Source organism: Haliotis rufescens, unplaced genomic scaffold (genome assembly GCF_023055435.1).
Source record: "Haliotis rufescens isolate VD_foot unplaced genomic scaffold, xgHalRufe1.0.p SCAF_8, whole genome shotgun sequence".
In the NCBI taxonomy this organism is placed as follows: domain Eukaryota; kingdom Metazoa; phylum Mollusca; class Gastropoda; order Lepetellida; family Haliotidae; genus Haliotis; species Haliotis rufescens.
This window is the reverse complement of record NW_025964372.1, coordinates 42277486-42288737: the sequence shown is the minus strand read 5'-3', so window position 1 is coordinate 42288737 and position 11252 is coordinate 42277486. Positions and strand designations below refer to the sequence as shown.

Sequence of the window (11252 nt, the reverse complement as noted above, 5' to 3'; positions counted from 1 at the left end):
CATGAATGATAAGGTGCTAGGGTTAGGGTTTCTACCTAATATATGTCTAATTGTGATGTAAAACTGGATTATTTCTGATACAGACGCTGATGTTCCCGTATCTCAACAGAAACATGAATGATAAGGTGCTAGGGTTAGGATTTCTACTCAATATATGTCCGACAGTGATGTAAAACTGCGTTATTCTTGAATCAGACGCTGATGTTCTCGTATCCCAACAGAAACATGAAAGATAAGGTGCCAGGGTTAGGGTTTCTACTCAATATATGTCCGACAGTGATGTAAAACTGCGTTATTCTTGAATCAGACGCTGATGTTCTCGTATCCCAACAGAAACATGAAAGATAAGGTGCTAGGGTTAGGGTTTCTACCTAATATATGTCTAATTGTGATGTAAAACTGGGTTATTCCTGATACAGACGCTGATGTTATCGTATCTCAACAGAAACGTGAATCGTGAGGTGCTAGGGTTAGGGTTTCTACCTAATATATGTCTAATTGTGATGTAAAACTGCGTTATTCCTGATACAGACGCTGATGTTCTCGTATCTCAACAGAAACATGAATGATAAGGTGCTAGGGTTAGGGTTTCTACCTAATATATGTCCGACAGTGATGTAAAACTGTGTTATTCTTGAATCAGACGCTGATGTTCTCGTATCCCAACAGAAACATGAATGATAAGGTGCCAGGGTTAGGGTTTCTACTCAATATATGTCCGACAGTGATGTAAAACTGCGTTATTCTTGAATCAGACGCTGATGTTCTCGTATCCCAACAGAAACATGAAAGATAAGGTGCTAGGGTTAGGGTTTCTACCTAATATATGTCTAATTGTGATGTAAAACTGGGTTATTCCTGATACAGACGCTGATGTTATCGTATCTCAACAGAAACGTGAATCGTGAGGTGCTAGGGTTAGGGTTTCTACCTAATATATGTCTAATTGTGATGTAAAACTGCGTTATTCCTGATACAGACGCTGATGTTCTCGTATCCCAACAGAAACATGAATGATAAGGTGCTAGGGTTAGGGTTTCTACTCAATATATGTCTAATTGTGATATAAAAGTGGGTTATTTCTGATACAGACGCTGATGTTATCGTATCTCAACAGAAACATGAATCGTAAGGTGCTTGGGTTTGGGCTTCTTCCCAATGTATGTCCGACAATGATGTAAAACTGGATTATTCTTGAATCAGACGCAGCTGTTACGGAATCTCAAAAGAACAAGAATCGTAAGGTTCTAGGGTTAGTGTTCCTACCCAATATATGTCTAATTGTGATATAAAAGTGGGCCGAAAAGTGACAAGAAACTGCTTTATTAGTCACACAGACCCTACTTATTAATTTCTGCCTTTATGGTACTGCAATTTTGCTGGAGTAGAGTGAGAGAAACTTGGGTGTACAGGTGTCCCAATTGTCATGGTTGATGGAACTTGATGTACTGGTCATGGGTTCAAATCCAGAATATGAACCTTCGTTTCAGCACCACAATACCTCTTGTGGTTGCATAAATTTGTGTCTCACTTTCAAATCACACTGCCACATGTCCATCTGTTCAGCTTAAGGTCACTATTCTCCAAACCAGTGATCAGAATGGATCCTCACATAACCAATCGACACAACTCTGCAGTGTTGATGCATTTAAGACCATTAGGCCAACTTTTCTCTCAAACAGCATAAAACATCCACACTATGGTGACGACAATCTCATTAAAATCAGACCTTAGTTCTTGCTACTGCTAAACAAAGATCTGAGGACATCCCAGTACGGGTCACGTCAGACCGACCTTGTGCGAACTTTGACCGACCAATAGAATGACCAAACAGAAGGCAGCTTTCTCGTGCTTTACGGCACTAATTTCAAATTGGCGACTACGCTTCGAAACATATTTGGACAAATTCTCGATTACAAATTTGAAAACTAAACAAAAGAACATTCTGGAGTGGCTAATAGATGGTCTAGATTGTATGGATTCAGTCGTTAAACCTGCAACTATCTTTCCGAATACCCCGTGTTAAAAGTTTTCGAGGTTGTATGATTAGAAATCACATTCTGACTGTCACTTTCATGATCTGGTTAGCGACGCTCTGATCGGTCGAATGAAAAGTCGTTCTGACGTGACTCCTAATGGGATGTCTTCAGGTCTTTGTTTAGTGGTAGCGAGAACTAAGGTCTGATTTTAATGAGATTGTGGTGACGGAAACACAACTAGTATCACATGTATTACAATACTTTATTCTATTACAGAAATCCATTTTTTTATACTATATATACATCAGTAGTGAAAACAAAAAACTTCTGAATACCATATTTGTGAAACTTATACTTAAAGATGGTGTCAGTTATCTTCAACTTGCTGAATATGAACTTGACAATATTAGTGTTGGAATCAAGAGTGCAGCGTCCAGTTCATGACATCACTTTAAAGCAGATATCTGAAACCACAAAAAAATGAATCAAAAATCTTATCTGGAGCTCTGTTAAAATACTGTAAAATTTGCATTTTATCTCAAACCTCAAATAAAATATTTCAAAATTTCAAATTCACACATTTCTCAGCCCATTATACACTTTATTAACAACAATTAGTGAAAGCACACTTTCAAGATTTATTTTCTGGCATATTGCTCAGCAATGGTGCCCCAAAACTGCTACCCTTTTGTTAATTCCAACCCAATAAGTACATAGAAGGTTGCATGATCAAAAACATAAGAACAAATAGTTGAAGGCAAGTGTTTTAGAAGCACATAGTGTTTCAAATAAAAAATATGACTAAACTTAATCAAATAGATTGCAAACATAAGTCTAGATATATACAATGAACACTTCTCAAGAACATCTGTGCATCCTTACAACAGGACTAACTTGCATAATTTCAGAGCAGATTTGTTAAAATTGCTATTTCAGATGACCTAAAAATGCGTTTGTGGGGGAAGTATTTAAATGTATGGGACCCATGTATTTTACCTGAAGTTTAACCCAATCTGTGGTATTTCATGAAGGGTGTTTTAGCAAGGGATGACTGTATTTATGTTTATGTTGCAGCATTGCAAAAAGAACCAACATCAGATATTTCAAATCCTTATCTTGAACAAATATACAGTTTGGAATCCCAATAAAATTCACATTTCTTGAACTGATTTGCCGCTCTGATAAAGGGTACTTATATATTTTATTATGTGGCTGTTTTCTCAATATCATTTTCATTTTAACACTTAGATCAATTCATAACATTTAATACACTCCTGTGTCACCATTTACAGTGTTGATATTTTCCATTCATCAATCGAATTTACCGGTATATGCATAAAACCAAAAGGACTAAACGAAAATGCAGTAAATGTAGATAAGGGGGCACATGTGAAGTATGTGCAGTTAAAGTAACAGCAGTTAAAAAAATAATACTATGCCCGAAAGTACAATGTAATATAATTTAGCATCGACGACAAATTCAATATGGTTGACATGGTGGCCATATTTAGAATCAAGATATTATCACTGTCATCTTGTTACAATAACAAGCAACTAACCAAGTCACCGAACCTGACCACCCAATCACTTAACTCGTCCCTTATAACAAGGATAGGTTGCAGTGGACCTATTCTAACACAGAATCACCACGATGGACTGATTTTTGTGATTCTTGGATTTCTTGGATTGTCATTAAAGTAAAAGTTTTAAACAACTGAAGGTTGATGCAAGCTAACATTAGCTGACTTCAACACTTGGTACCTGAACACATAACACATCTACAGACTGAATTTGTTTAAAATATATCAACATTGGTCTATGTTTTGTGTCGTTATATTCGCAGCCATGTTATTTTCGACCACCTTAAAGGAAGATAAATTTGAAAGTGACTATTGAACATAACATGTCTTTACAAACATGACCATTCTATTTTATGTTGTAATTTAAATTTCATGTCCATTATTCATGTGTTCAATCATTTTCAGATGACTTTTGGACCCCACAGCCCCTCAATACATGTACCTGAAAAGTTCATGGTGAATCTCAAACCTGAACTGTGTTCAGATAACAGCAGTTACGTGGGTGATTTCTGACCTGCTGACAGATTATTGTTCAGATCAATATTTGCTTCAACTCAGACACCCACCTTAATGCAGTTATGTTTGCGATTTCGGACCTTCTTGATTTTGACTGATTTTGCTGACTTTTTGCCTAGTTTTACATTTAATGTATATTTTATAAAAATAAAAGTCCACACAAAGGAAACAGTGGATAAATAACACATAACAAGCCATGAGGAATTTATCATCCTTTAATTTTCAAACCCCTGATGAAATTTGGAAGTTTAATCTTACCCAAAATGTTGAAAAACTTACTTTTCCACATAAATTTTTTAACCAGATGTTATTCTTCCACCTTATTTGATTTGCAGATTTCCATGTCAGACAAAGATCAAGCGGTGTCATAGGATTCCTTTTCACTTGATCAGGAGGGATGCTGTTGTGTGCCAACTGAAATAAAAAATATGACGATGATAATCAATGCTACTCCATAGTCATACTGTCATCGGGGCCTTGGTCTATAATTCAGGGTACGATTTCATTCTGTCTTACCACCTGCACCAGGTGCAACAAAGTGAACTAAGCAGGTTGCACCACCAAAATCTTCTGTTATTTTGAATTTTAAATAAATTCAAAGAAAAAAAACCCTTGAGAATGTGCTCCAGAATTTATTTTGAGGTGAATCTGTACATGCCTTTTCATATCATGATATCGAGTAAACAACCTTAAACAGAAGTCTCAAAGTGTCTGTTGTGATTGTAACCTCATGAGTGACTGTTCTAGTGGTAATTGTGAAGAATGAGTCCTGCAAGTTCAATGCATTCAGACCACCTGTGTATTTCACTATTTTCATGAACTTTTGTTTCCTGGATTCGAAAAGACTTGCAGCCAGTTCTAAAAGAATTCAGTTTTCCACTTATGGTTGGAAATGTTACCTGCACTGGGTGCAACCTAACCTCACCTAAAAGTTACCGACACCTGGGCCTACTTGCACAGAACAATCTTAACTACAATCGATCTTAGGCGGCTACAATCAATTTTACAATCACCATACAATTGTCCTATTCCACTTGCACAAACCCATCTTAGTGTGATTGTAAGACGGCTCATCTAAGATTGAAATCTTCAACGGTGGAGGTACAAATATCTTAAACTCGACTCCTGTCTACAGTTGTCTGCAAACGCGCATAGCTTGCTGCGTATACAATAAGTGGAACTGTTCACGACACAACATGTACCTCCCTCCATGGCACCTTGCACAGTTTCAAGAAAGGTGCCAATTATTTGAAGGAAACGATTACTAGAATGATGGCATATATTTTTGTCGGCATTAATAGTGTCATGATTTAGGAATTGTTATCTGTTGCAACTTGAGAAATACCTACTCATGTTTTTTTATCAAAAGTATTGAAATATGAATAAATATATTATTTAGTGACACAATCATTATGAAAATTAAAATAAACAAGTATTTGTCACAAAGTGACGAAATGTCCCCCGCCTGTATATACACCATAGTACCAAATATGAAGACAATCCAGCGATTAGTTCTTGAGATATTGCGGCAACACCGTTTTCCAACTCCAAAAGCAGATTTGCCTGCTGTGACCTTGAAAATGGGGTCAAGGTCACCAAAACCTATGGTGTCTGCGGAGTCTGTATATACACCATAGTTCCAAATATGAAGACAATCCAGTGTTTAGTTCTTGAGATATCGCGGCAACAAACAGGTGGGACGTACGGATGGACGTGAATACTACATCCCCCGCTTCGCACTTTCGCGCGGCGGGGGACAATAATACTAAAAATATTTCCTAATAACATAACAGGGAGAAGCTTTTCGTAAAATCCTAAATATATCCTTCATGCTTTCATTTTGTTGCTGTGACAAAGGATGTTATGAGTACCTTTTCAAAACACAGGAAGACGCAGGATTTCAAGAATGCATGAAAAATAATAATAATGAATAATGTTTCGAGAAAGCAGTTGTTTAATATATATTCACTCTGTATTAATTATATTGATAATTATTTTTAAAAGGTGTAATTTTTACTTTTGCTATTTATGGGATATTTTACACAAATTTCAAATGTCTCATCATGTGTATTTGCTTGTTTAATAAATACTTTTCTTTTCTTTTTAATTCAGATTTTAAAATCCCTTGTCCCCTGCCAACTCGATTTTAGATTTAAACATGTTTGACTTCATCTAATATTTATTTGTAGATTAATTTAATGATGAACTAAAGACAAAATAACTGACACGAATGGGACCGAAAAGAATAACAGGGGGAGCTCAGCGATTCTACAACATTAATACACTGGGCAAGGTAGATTCTACGCTACATGCTTACACAAAGGGAAACCACTCTCATCTAGAGTATAAACTATGATTAGCTGCCCTTGAGTTATTGAAAAGGTCACGGACGTTACTAATTGCTTGCATACAACTTTTTATCCTTCCCTTGATTAGTGAAAAGGTATGTTGTTTCACACTTCTTTCAGCATTGAGTCCGGTGGGTATAGTACTTTTACTTTTAGCTATCGATTCAATAGTTAAGTGGTTCACTATTGCAATTAACGATATTTCTGACGTTAAATCTTAAATTAAAGTGTTGATTTGAATCATAAAGTTAACAAAATAACGAGGCAATATTTGAACATAAGGCAGAATATATATGTGAATTAGATGAGGTCCTGCACGCCATTTTGTCAAGTTTATTCAGGGACCACAACAATCTTAGCTACTTAAGATTGGTTTGGACCAATTGTAAGTTTCGCTTGTAGCTTACACTGATCATTGCCTACAATCCCTTTGATCAATTGGACAGCGATTGTAGCTGAAGCCTAAGATCGTGATCTTAAGGATTTACAATAATTGAAGTGCTAAGATGGTTCTGTGCAAGTGGACCCAGCAATGTTTTTACCTGCACTGGTGGGGCTTGTATGTAGAGAAATCGATCCCTGTAATTGAATGTGATTATGGCTATTAATGTAGTATTTAAGTAATAGTATAGACAAATACTACAATGACAATGACAGAATTTGCTGCGTATATTTCTTATTTATCAATAAGTCATTAAAGCCTTAATCATGTTAATGATATTTAACATAACCCTAAGGTAATGATTGTTCTCTTCCTGTCAACATTAACAGATTTCTACATTCAACTGTTTATTACTCAAAATTGTGTATCTTGTGTAAGTGAATAGGCAATATAATCAGAAACCTATTATCAGGATGAGTTGGTTTTCAACCACAGAGATCCATGAAAAACGTTTGACAGTGACCATCATACGTAAGGGCAATGTGTTGAATTGGAACCCCTTTGATCACATGGGTCTAATGGTACGCTCTCTGATTGGGTGCTGCCTAACTTCCTTCTTTCTTACATGTCAGTCACTGGATACAATAGATCATATTTGAAGATATTGATGAATTTCAAAACAATTGTCATACACACTGGTATACCATAATGACATTATAGATGGAAATAAATACCTTCTACAGCAATTTAATATCATCTAACAGTTCTGGAATAGCTAAATATGCAAACAAAAGAATCAACATGTTTTTTACACTATAGATGACTTACTGTACAATAACTTACATGTCTGAGTAGTGGAAGAAAACAACATTTTAAACATATCTGCCATGTTTGTCATGCTCAAACTCAAATAAATTTTTTTAATACATTTCTGGTGACTTTATTCCTGGAACCACACAAAAAATGACAGCTTCATAACAATTGTAGGTTATTAAAGAAATGTAAAAATAAAGCATCACTGGATTCAAGGATTACATTAAGGTTAAAGTTCATAAATGTGCAAGTTATTGAAATACACACAACAGAACCTCGTGCAACATTGTCACCATATATTGAATTACATGAGCAGTCTGTGCCCCAAAATGATGGGTCAACTAGCCCGTTGATACTTCATTGTGTTCAGTAGTATACAGTGCAGAGTCTGCTGAGTCCAGTAAAGAGTCAGAATATAATATAGCAGTTGCCTTATTAGTCTATAGCAATTTGTTATCTGCAAATATATTAAAAAATATTGGACATTACTATTTAATTGGATTAGGAATTCCACAGAGATTAGATAAGTACGTAAAACATAATTTTAACAGTATGATTAGAGAATCAAGATGATATTTTTAAGATTAGAAATTGAATTTGTCCCCAGTTTTAAGAGGCTTGGGTAAACCCTGTAGTGACCAGGCTCCATGGTCCAGTGCACAACATTTACAATGTAGGTCTAAACTAAACAGGGGGCCCTAGCACTTGACCTTACATCTTCCACAAACAGCCTGTCAGCTGAAAAGGAACATAGCAGTTTTCTTATAATGTTCAATTCTTCCAATCCAGGTGCAAAGAGTTTTAATATTTATAATATTAATAAAAAAACATATACTTTATGCTGACATCCCTAGCACCGGTTAAAATGATGGTGACTCGCTTGTATTACTTTTCCCATTTCTATTAGATTGGAGACACTTATTTCAGAATATGATGAGCAAACTTGACTCTTGTCAGGTAATATTATCAATACACCAGGTAGGCACCTTGCACAAACATAATTTGAGAAAGACAGAGACGAGTTCAACAAAAAATACCACAACAAGGTAGTGCACATTAGCTCTGTTGTGAGGAAGATACTGATTTTACAACTAAAGTGGACACTTTCAAGCACATTTTACAAACATACATAACCTGAAGATACCATATAATTGTGTTACGACAAAGCATGTGCAGATAGTTGTGGGAACCTTGGTTTGTGTCTCTTACAAACTGATACAAACAGTCTGTATTCATAATAATCAATAAAAATAGCACACTATAATACTAGAGTATAAGATTATTTAAAAAATTGAACTGTATAACTTTGTTTGTTTGTTGTTTAATGCTGTACTAAGCAATATTCGTGCTTTGACAGCTGCCTGTAAATAATCAAATCTGGACCTGACAATCCAGTAATTGACATCATGAGCATCAATCCATGCAAAAGGGATACGATGACATGCATTAACATGGTCTCTGAGCCTGACCCCTCAATCACGTTAGTCGCCTCTTATGACAAGGATAGTCGCCTCTTAAAGCAAGCATGGTTTGCTGAAGACCTATTCTGACCCTGATCTTCACTGGTAAATGTGTATAACTAAACATGCTGAAGTAGTGCCCATCATCATGTGGCACTTGCCACCAAGACAATGACAAGAACTACAGTAACAATATTCCCTCTATTTGGGTACAACACAAATTGTCTAAAACACTGAGAAATATGCACATTTGCTCTTAGTCCTTATTAAAGTGTGCTGGTACTGTACAGACAAATCTTATTTTGGAATGTATCAGAAATAACAGGAAAATGACAAGGACAAATGCAGGCCAGTAGACAAAGTGAAAAGAAAAATATACAATATATAAAACACTGCCAAACAGATCACTATTTAAAAACAACACTATGTCATTTTTTGTATGTACAATGACATTATAATTGGGGATTCAATTATACTTACTAAAACAGGATGTTGCCAGCAGTGTTCACTACGGTTCATGATATGGTATTCTCAGTTCTGTCCATTGCTCATTGGCAGATGTAGTGTCTGCTACTGTCAACAAAAACATTCCAACATTACACCCTACACTAAATTGTATGAGTTAAATGGAGATATATTCATCAATAAAATGGTATTTTGCCTTCAGACACTTAGTTATCAGAGGATTACAGTTAGTTAGATGCTGTAGGCCTAGTCATAATCTTAAAATATGACAACACAATTATTCTGGTATAAATGGATAAATTTGAGTTTGTTGACAGAGGTTGCAAAGAAACAATACAGATGTAGACTGACCAGTGTAATTAACTAACAGTTGGGGAATGTTGATCATGACTGGTTATAAAGTCTATCAATCAGCCTCTCTACTATCAACAAACATTTAGGCCTACAAAACAAACACTTTCACCAGCACTTTGAGAATACCTGGGTCACGTGATGGTGTTTTGGAGCATTTTCAGTTGTTTGGGACTTCAGAGCTTGAATAAATTTTCTGCCTCCGATGCATACTGCTGAAATGTAAACAAAATACGACATATAATAGTATATATATGTAAATACTAATTACTAGTAATTACTACCAGTTGGACTAAAAGAAACGAGCGATTCTGAAAAGGAACGTGACCCAATCGTCTTTGGATGCAAGTGATTCGCGTCAAAACATGGGCGCTTGATACCAGGCAACAACTCCAATACAATATACGATAGGTAGTACTGTAGGACATACTGTTTCGGTAAAGCACTCTTTCTTTTAGAATAAACGGCATTTATGATGCGTGACCTTGCTTGTGCACGTCGACGTTGTTTCTAGGGACGCAAGGCTACCTGTAGAAAACACGCACGACATTACGTTCCCACTTGTGGCAATGGTAGGAATATTGAAGAGTATTTATTGTTATGAAAACACCCACGTTTGTTGGGCTCTATTTAGAGAAAAGACACAATTAACTAGCCTAAACTTGGCCTAGGTTGAGTGGAACAAATGACGTGACCTTACACAAAATGGCGGCGGATGATGATGCATGACGAGGTCATGTGACCAGCTGGTGATGTAATTATCAACGGTTACCGTATAATTTTCTTCATGATAACGTAGATTCTATTTGTAATTTCAGGTGACTGGGAACATACTGGAATGGTGGTTGAAAGGTTTGCATGGCGCATTTCACCATTACGAAGCTACTTCTACAACTAGAAAGCTAGCTGGTTACAGGCTGAAGTTGCTCTGCGGTAATCTATTTATTTTTCTGTTGAGACAGAGCCTGGCTTGCATACCGTCGACGTAGACTCGTTGACCAATGAAAATCATTTTAGACATGCTCTTTTGCCGTTAGGTAGTAGTAGCAGTAAATGTTAGTCTCCAGAGACGTAGAGACCGTCTTTGTACCTACTAGTAGCAGGTCATAGTTGCTAACAACTCTGTGCTAGTAGTAGGTAATATTTCCTGGATCGGGTGATCTCCCCAGGTCAGACTATTGGTGGACAGAATGAATTGCGTTGTGTAGGTATAACCATACAAGCTGCTGTTGGCCGGAAGAAAATAGGTTATCCTGGTATAACAGGAGGTGAGGTGAAATGAGGTTTAATATCGCGTCCACGATTTCTGCACTTACATAGCAACGTGATGCATGTGTGTGTGTGGCGGCTTGTACTAG

The 11252-nt window shown here is 36.4% G+C and overlaps 1 long non-coding RNA gene across 11 annotated transcripts; it reads right to left on the bottom strand.

Annotated features, from left to right (window-relative positions):
* Positions 1–2227: 2227 nt before the first annotated feature.
* Positions 2228–11050, bottom strand: LOC125376940. 11 transcript variants are annotated; one of them, XR_007219403.1, is made up of 6 exons: positions 10989–11050; positions 10024–10109; positions 9559–9651; positions 6966–7002; positions 4355–4489; positions 2228–2443 (listed from the first exon to the last, which is right to left on the bottom strand). It is a non-coding gene; the product is annotated as an uncharacterized LOC125376940 (long non-coding RNA). The 11 variants fall into 11 exon arrangements; XR_007219409.1 differs by having other exon boundaries at positions 10024–10106; positions 10989–11040; XR_007219408.1 differs by lacking the exon at positions 10989–11050 and adding an exon at positions 10873–10891 and having other exon boundaries at positions 10024–10106.
* Positions 11051–11252: the final 202 nt, after the last annotated feature.